Source organism: Chlorocebus sabaeus, chromosome 8 (assembly GCF_047675955.1).
Source record: "Chlorocebus sabaeus isolate Y175 chromosome 8, mChlSab1.0.hap1, whole genome shotgun sequence".
NCBI classification, from domain to species: domain Eukaryota; kingdom Metazoa; phylum Chordata; class Mammalia; order Primates; family Cercopithecidae; genus Chlorocebus; species Chlorocebus sabaeus.
Genome location: NC_132911.1, coordinates 37,290,891 through 37,298,517, shown reverse-complemented (window position 1 = coordinate 37,298,517; position 7,627 = coordinate 37,290,891). Strand labels below are relative to the sequence as shown.

The 7,627-nt window shown below is 49.1% G+C and overlaps 1 long non-coding RNA gene across 1 annotated transcript; it reads right to left on the bottom strand.

Moving 5' to 3' along the window:
- Positions 1 to 459: 459 nt before the first annotated feature.
- Positions 460 to 5,896, bottom strand: LOC140712301 (uncharacterized). Its single transcript, XR_012093831.1, has 4 exons — positions 5,767 to 5,896; positions 5,235 to 5,604; positions 1,097 to 1,188; positions 460 to 985 (listed from the first exon to the last, which is right to left on the bottom strand). It is a non-coding gene; the product is annotated as an uncharacterized lncRNA (long non-coding RNA).
- Between the last annotated feature and the right edge of the window lie 1,731 nt (positions 5,897 to 7,627).

Here is a 7,627-nt window from a genome sequence, read left to right as displayed (position 1 = left end):
AAGAATGTTCAACTGGGGACTTTTTATGTTAAAGCCGAGAACCTGGGTTCAGACATTGTCACTTTCAAACCTCCACCACTTGGGTTGGTTTTTCCCCCTCTTCTCCCCTCCCCGGGCAGAAATCTCACATCTGGTCTCACTTGCGAGGCTGGTCCTTCTCTCCCAGGGGCGCCATATTTTTCCCCCTATAACTTTAAATCAGAGGAGCATTTCAGTAAATCACAGGGAACACTTATTTATTGGACATAGTTTTGGGTCTCTTAAAGCATGGAAAATAAATTTAATGGAGCGTTCAGAGCATTTCTCCAATCTTTTGAGGGATTACTTGGGGAATTTGTCAACTGCGCCAAGCCCAGCAGCATGATCCAGAGAGATGGGAAGGAAATGATGGGAGAATCTTCTCGGAGGACCCAGGTGGATCCTAAATCATCCCCAGAAAGATGAATATGAGAGGACCAGTTGCCAGCAAGGTTGATAGGCAGCATCGCCATTTATTTAATAAACTATCATTTCAGCGGGAGGGTGACTGTAATCTGAATTATATTTTGTTTTTGTCGTCTACTCTTGCCAAGTAATTTATGGAACACCGTAGCATGCTTCTTAACCTCAAACAATAGTGGAGGGAGGTGAAAATGGGGGCTGGAGGAAGGAAAAAAGAAAGACGGGGAAAGAAAAGAGGGAAGGGAGCCTCTCTAGGGGACTGAAAACCTTGAGGAGAATGTAAGAGCAGGGCAAAGAGAAATTAATGGCGGTGGCCTGGCTGGGTGGGCAAGCTTCATCCGTGGTGCCCTTGGGTGGGAAATGAGGGTGGATGGGCTGGTCTTTCTTCCTCGAGGGAAGTAAATGAGAAGAAGCGTCTTGGGCTTTAGGAACCTGAGGCCTTGATGCTCAGGGTGGCAGGAATGTTTCTTTAGAGGAGGAAGATGGAAGGCCAGGCTGCTGATGTAACTCCAGGAGGTCGTGCTTCTCATTCAGGTTGGAACTGCTAGAAGAACAAAGGGCTGTTAATGAACGCAGGCAGGCTTTGTTTTTGGAAGCAGAGGAACAATAACATTACTACGGTCATCGTGAGTTTTAGCTGCAACAGCTGCCACACCTAGTCCCTGAAACCATGGGTCTGAAGGATCTGACCTGTCCTCATCTCAGTCTTGGTTAAGAAGGAAGAGGGCAGACGTTCTTGTTTTTAGGCTAAAATGGGTAAAGTGAGGCACAAGGTAAAAAAGAGCAACAGTTGACGGAGATGTTCAAGCCACAGGAGTGCAGCAGGAGGCCAGGGACACAGCGGGGTCCTCTTCCGGCTTTCGTGCCCTTAGGGTCCCCAGGCACTAGAGAAATTTGGCCCCAGATGCCCATTCACTGTGAGTGTCTCTGCTGTCCTGCAGGAAGGGGCTCCTCTCTGATGTCCCAGTCTGCCAATGTGAGATCCTACTGACCCCAGAGCAGCCTCCTCCTCCCTGGCTTTTTTACTCTTTGCTCTTTCAGCTTGGTCAAACCAGTCCTTGCCTGGGACCTCCTGGAGAGCCAGGGAGGAGGGGCTGGGGTTTAGGAGCTCACAGAAACATGGAGGTGGTGGCTGCAGAAATGAGAAAAGGGTGAACGGTGGGTGGGAGGCCGGATGACCTGAATGTGCTGCGCTAGGTGAACCCTGCGGCAGCACTACTCAATCCAGACTCAGAGCATAGTGTGCAGTGGGACCTCCGTGTGCCCCCAGCCTCCGGGGGTGTCAGTTTAGATGGGTTGGTAGGTGTGGCTGTGGAGGAAATGGTCTGGAGCTTAGAGAATTACAGGACCAGGGTTTTGCTGTCAGTAAGCCCCGAAACGCTGACCATCAAGTATCTTCTCTCTGGCTTTGCATGCATGTTCCTCCTGACTGCTGAAGATCCTCCAGGGTCTGGCTTCATCCAAATTTTCAGCCTTGGTTTTTTCCTCTCCTCCCTATCTCTCGACTCCAGCCCTTCACTGTCCCGCAGACACACTAGACTTTAGTCTGCCTTCTTCCTTCTGCTTTGTGGCTCCTGTCTTTCTGTCCATCTACATATGCTTCAAGATGGAGACCAAATTTTATGTTCTCCTAGAATGTGTCCGGACCAATTAGCATTCTCTGACCAGCTTGCAGACCCCACCACACTCTTTTTTTTTTCTTTTGAGACAGGGTCTCCCTCTGTAGCCCAGGATGGAGTGCAATGGCATGATTACGGCTCACTGCAGCCTCAACCTCTTGGGCTCAAGCCATCCTCCAACCGTCAGAATCCCAAGTAGCTGGGACTACAGATGTATGCCACCACACCTGGCTAATTTAAAAAAAAAACACTTTTTTGTAGAGACACAGTCTCTTTATGTTGCCCAGGCTGGTCTCAATCTTCTGGGCTCAAGTGATCCTCCCACCTTGGCCTCCATAGATGCTGGGATTACAGATGTGAGCCACTGCACCAACCGCCCCATTGTACTCTTCAGCATGAAATGCAACACTGTTTACTATTGCCCCTCTTGATCCATTCCTCAGTTTCCTGAACTGTCCCATATCCTTACTGCTAAACACGGGGTTTAGATGGCTGATCTCCAAGGTTCTTAGCAGTTGTAATGATCTAGGGTTCTCTGCTTGCTTTGTCTCCTCATCTGGACTGTAAACTCCTTAAGGGCAGGGAGGGTATCTTTTCCTTGCACCAAATCCCTCAATATTCTAGCCCTGAGTGGGCATTTCATAGAACGTTTGTGAATTGAGTCTATTTGAGTCCTTTTTACCACTGGAAGTGGAAGGAGTCGGGAGCAGTGGCTTAGATGCTTTGGACGCCTGGTCTCATAGACTGGCCTGCAGCGACTTTGATCTGTAGTTGGTGGATGGGGTAAAAGTCACCATGCAACTCTCAGTGTGTTCTGCCCCAGGCAATCTACACTGAGAACTCTACCCATCACGTGGAGAGGACTCACTCATGGGGCAGGCAGATCCCTGCAACATTGCGTTTTGTAGCCTGGTAGAAAAACCACTAACTTTGGTTCAGACCTTGGTTTGTCCACTTCCTGCCCATGTGACTTGAGTTGGGTCACTTGATCTGAGTCTTGTTTGCTCACTTCTAAAATGGCAATTCCAAAACCAGTATTGCCCCATAGAATGGTTGTGTAGGAAGAGCAGGATGAGATGACATGGCACATGTTCTGTGCATTGTGAAGACAACAGCGACCGAGGAGGTATGAAGTGCCGTTACAACATCTCAGCATGAGAAGTAAAAACATAAAACACCAAAAGATCAATGGCCCCTCTCTCCCCTCTCTCACTGTTGGACAGAAAACCCCACCCCCCTTGCCTTTGGATAATATGCTGTGGAGCCTCCCCTCTCCTCCAGTGGGTGGGGGGGGGGGGGGGAAAGAAAAGAAAGTCAAGTAAGAGGGAACATCCTGGTATATTCTGAAAGTTGACTCTGGGAGGAGAGGAAAACATGAGCAAACAAAAGCTGTCATTCACTGGCAAGCTGCTTCCTCTGGGGAATAATCTCTGTGAAGAAAAATTAAAGATCTCAGCGTTGCCCTGAGCAGGCACACAGCCCACGGCTATGCTAGTAGAATGGCAGCCTCTGGGACGGGGCCTTCCTGCCCCTTCTTGGGGTTTTGCCAGCTCTCAGGGGGCCATGCTGTTGGGTAAGAGTCTGCCTGCTGCCCCGAGTGGGCAGTGTCTCCCTGGCCTTCAATGCCCCAGCAGTTTTTGTGCCTGGCGGTGTCATAGTTTGTGCCCGGGGCTGAGAGTAGAATCCTAACTGCCCTGAGCTGTTTCACACATTCATGCCTCTCTCCTCCTTATCCTGTTCCAACTTCCTCTCTCTTCCCACATCCATTTGCCTTGCCATGTCAACTTTCACCCCATGACTCAGAAGTTGGAGGGCCCCTCGAAGCTGGCAACTGGGGCTCCAGCATTCCAGAAACCTGTTTGTGTGCAAACAAAGGACTCCCCCCTCCACACACACACACACACACACGCTATCTCGACTTTCCAAGATGACGATTGAGTTTTTCCCCTGTTCTGCTTGATATTTCTGCCAAAGCAAGAAAAATCCTCGTTGAAGTCTAGCAGGAAATCCAATAAAAATTCTTCAAAAGACGGGCTTGACATTGAAAAACAGCAAAATTATAAAATAGGCCTTAGAAAAGAGAAAGGAGAGTTATTATATCTGGCACCAAGCAAAAGCCCCGAGACCCCGTCCAAATGAGCCATCACAGATTGAAAGTGTTTAGCTTCCCGTTGATTAAATATGGAGGAGGACCCAGGGCCTGCCAAGCCTCGGGGATCCAAAGTTTGTTTTCAGTCGGAATGTGTTTTCAGTCAATGGAAAAAATGGTCGGCCCGCGCTGGGCTATGTAACCGAGAAGCCTCAGGTTTAGAGTGAGTAATGGCTGTGAAGCAGAAAACCATGAGAGCTGTTAATCATCCCTCCCAGGCCCCTGTAATTTAACTCAGCGACTCCTTCGGCTTGGAAAGCTCCCCTCACCCTCTTCCTCCTCCTCCCTGGGTTCATTTTGCTCCAGGGGGAGTAGATGAGTGCTTCTGCTTGGGGCCTCTATATTTCAGTTCTTAAAGCTCCTCACCCCCAGGCCCTCTCCCTATCACGGCCCCATCCTCCCTGCTCTGAACATCCTGGGATGTGGGGACGGGAGAGTAGAGACACAGTTGCATCTCTGGGGTTCTTTCAGGGAAAAATCTCTTTGTCCTATGAGCTTCCTGGAATGGAGGCCTGAAAAAAATCTCCTCCTTCACCATTGCCTTTCCAGGGGAAGGTGTTTCTCAGAGATGTTTATGGGCATTCTTTAACGAGGTTATCTCATTCTAGCCTTGCAATGTTCTTTCATCCTGGGCTTTCATCTGTCCCTCCTCATTCCCTTACCATGAAGAGTATACAAAATCTGGTTTCTCATGTCATTAAAGTCCCCATGAGCGAGGCCTAAGAGAGAGAAAGAGAGAGAGAGAGAAGGAGGAGGAGGAGGGAAGAGAAAAAGCAAATGTAGGGCTTGTGGGGCTGGGCTGGAACTCAGAGGTAGGTCAACGGAGAGAAGAAGGGAGCAGAAAGAGAGAAAGAGGCTGGGAGGAGAGAGAGGAAGAAAGAGAGGTATATCTGGAGGGGGAGAGAGATTAGAGAGCGGTGGAGAGAAAATGCATGGCCATGGGGCTGGAAATCTGTGGTAGGCCAACCCTTTTTCCTCTAAAATGCAAACACGATTCTACTTTCCTGCTTGCCCCAGTCACCCACCCCCTCTTCTCAAGCCACGTTTTGCCCGCTGTAAGTGGCCTCATGGGAATGACATCGCAGGTGTGTTTCTGATTCTCTCTTCTGTACTCCCTGCAGGGCAGGTACCAGGTGCCTTCAGTGGCTCTACTGGTTTCATCGGCTTCAGAGCTCTCTCTCCAGGTAACTGCTATTCATGGGTCACATTTCACGGAAATCTGTTGAAGATCGCAGGGGCAGGCCCAGTGGAACGTGCTCTTGGAGTCCGTTCGTTTCAAAATGGTGGCCGCCCTCATCCTCAGCGGAACTTCTAAGTCCAGAGGCCTCTATCCCTTTCAGTTGGGCACCAACAGTTGGTTCCAAGAAGTCACATCAACCAAATATTTCTTAAGGACTAGGCAAATAAACGGAAGAAATGGGTAAATAAGTGGCTTTAAAATTATGACGTATGAAATGCTCAGTGGTTTGGTGGAAATAGATTTTTTTTTTTTATTTAAAGAGCAAGTCGAGTCTTGGGCAGCTTGGCTGTAAGGGCCATGAGTCCCATCAGCAATACCTGGAATGGCCAGTGAGGCTAAGAAATGAAAAAGAGACAGCTCCACGGCGCTGGCTTGTCCCAAAGAGCCAGTGAGAGAAGCTCTGGGCAGGGAGAAAGTTAAATAAAAAGCTGTTGGTAACATGCTGTGTGTGTGTGTGCCTGCAAAAGGAAGATGTTTGGCATGCCTCTCTTCTGGGGGAAGGAAGATCAAGGGGCTTAGTATAAGAGGAAGAAGAAGGACAGAATGAGTCAAAGTGAGTCCTCACAGACAACCCCCCGCCTTTCCATGATTACAACCACCTCCTCTTCTCCTCCTCCTCCATCTTCATCCCTCTGCATTCACTTCCTCCTCCAACTTCTCCCCCTCTTCCATCTTCTCTCCCTCCTCCTTTTCCTCCTTCTCATTATCTTCCTCCTCCATCTCCTCCCATTCCTTCTTTTCCTCCTCCTCCTTCTCTTATTCCTTCTCCTTCTCCTTCTCTTCCTCCTCCATCTCTTCTTTTTCTTCCATCTCTTCCTCCTCTTCCTCCTCCATCTCCTCTTCTTCTTCCTCCATCTTTTCTCTTTCCTCCATCTCCTCCTCTTTTTCCTCCATCTCCTCTTCTTCTTCCTCTATCTCCTCCTCCATCTCCTCTTCTCTTCCCTCCATCTCCTCCTCTTTCTCTTCTATCTCTTATTCTTCTTCCTCCATCTCCCCCTCCTTTTCCTCCTCCATCTCCTCTTCTTTTTTCTCCATCTCTTCCTCCTCCTTGTCCTCCTCCCTTTCCTCCTCCTCCCCCTTCTATTCCTCCTCCTCTTCAGCCTCCTCCTGTTCACTATGGCTAAAATCATTTATTGATTACAATGTGTCCTCCTTGTGGCCAAAGCTTGATGTATTATCTAATTTAAACCTTCCAATGATTCTCTGGGCCATACCTTATGTCTCTTCTTCACAATAAGGAATCTGAGGTTCAGAGATGGGAGAAGCACAGAGTTGGTAACTGTGCCCCAAAGTCAGGGTTGGAACTCAGATCTGTCTAGCCTCATGCCTTGAACCACATAAAGGCAGACTGGTGAGTAGGCTGCTGTAGGCAGTGATCCCAGGACCCAGACCTTTGGAGAGACCCCAGTAGAGCACACATCAAAGATCCCACTTCACACGTGGAAGAAAACCAGCAGCCCCATAGGGTGGGGGTCTGCATTTCAAACAACCCTGGAGGCTGTGGGCTGAGCACCTCATGGGCAGCAGTGGGACTATGTTGGAAGGGTCAGTGGTGGGTCACTGTCATCATCAATCAGCCACAGTCTTTTGTCTGTGGGGTGTGGGGAGCGGGAAGGGGCGGGGCTGGGCACCAAGCAGAGCAGGTGGAGCAACAGAATTTATGTAAGGGGCTCTGCTGGGGATGGGAGATGGCAAGGGGCATTTAGAATTTTAAGGGGAACCTTCATGGCTTGGGGAATCCTCTGATGGGAGACTGTGCTGTCTCGAAGTCCTATAAGTGTGCGATGGGTGGCATTCCAGTCCCAAGCTAATTCATCCCAGTGTTGAGCCACCCCTAGCCCTAGAGTTCTTACAGAACTGTCCATCCAGTTTTGAATGCCTCCTTCACTTGCACCACCACAGTTCTAGAAAGTAGCAAGAAGTCGATTATTATTTTATATCTATGTATATATTTTAGAGACAGGGTCCTGTTCTGTCCCCCAGGCTGGAGTGCAGTGCTGCGATCAGAACTCCTTATAGCTTCAAATTCCTGAGCTCAAGTGATCCTCCCACCTTAGCCTCCTGAGTAGCTGGAACTACAGGTGCATGCTAGCATGCCTGGCTAATTAAAACATCTTTTTTTTTTTTTTTAAAGAGATGAGGTTTCACCATGTTGCTCAGGCTGGTCTGATCTTGAAC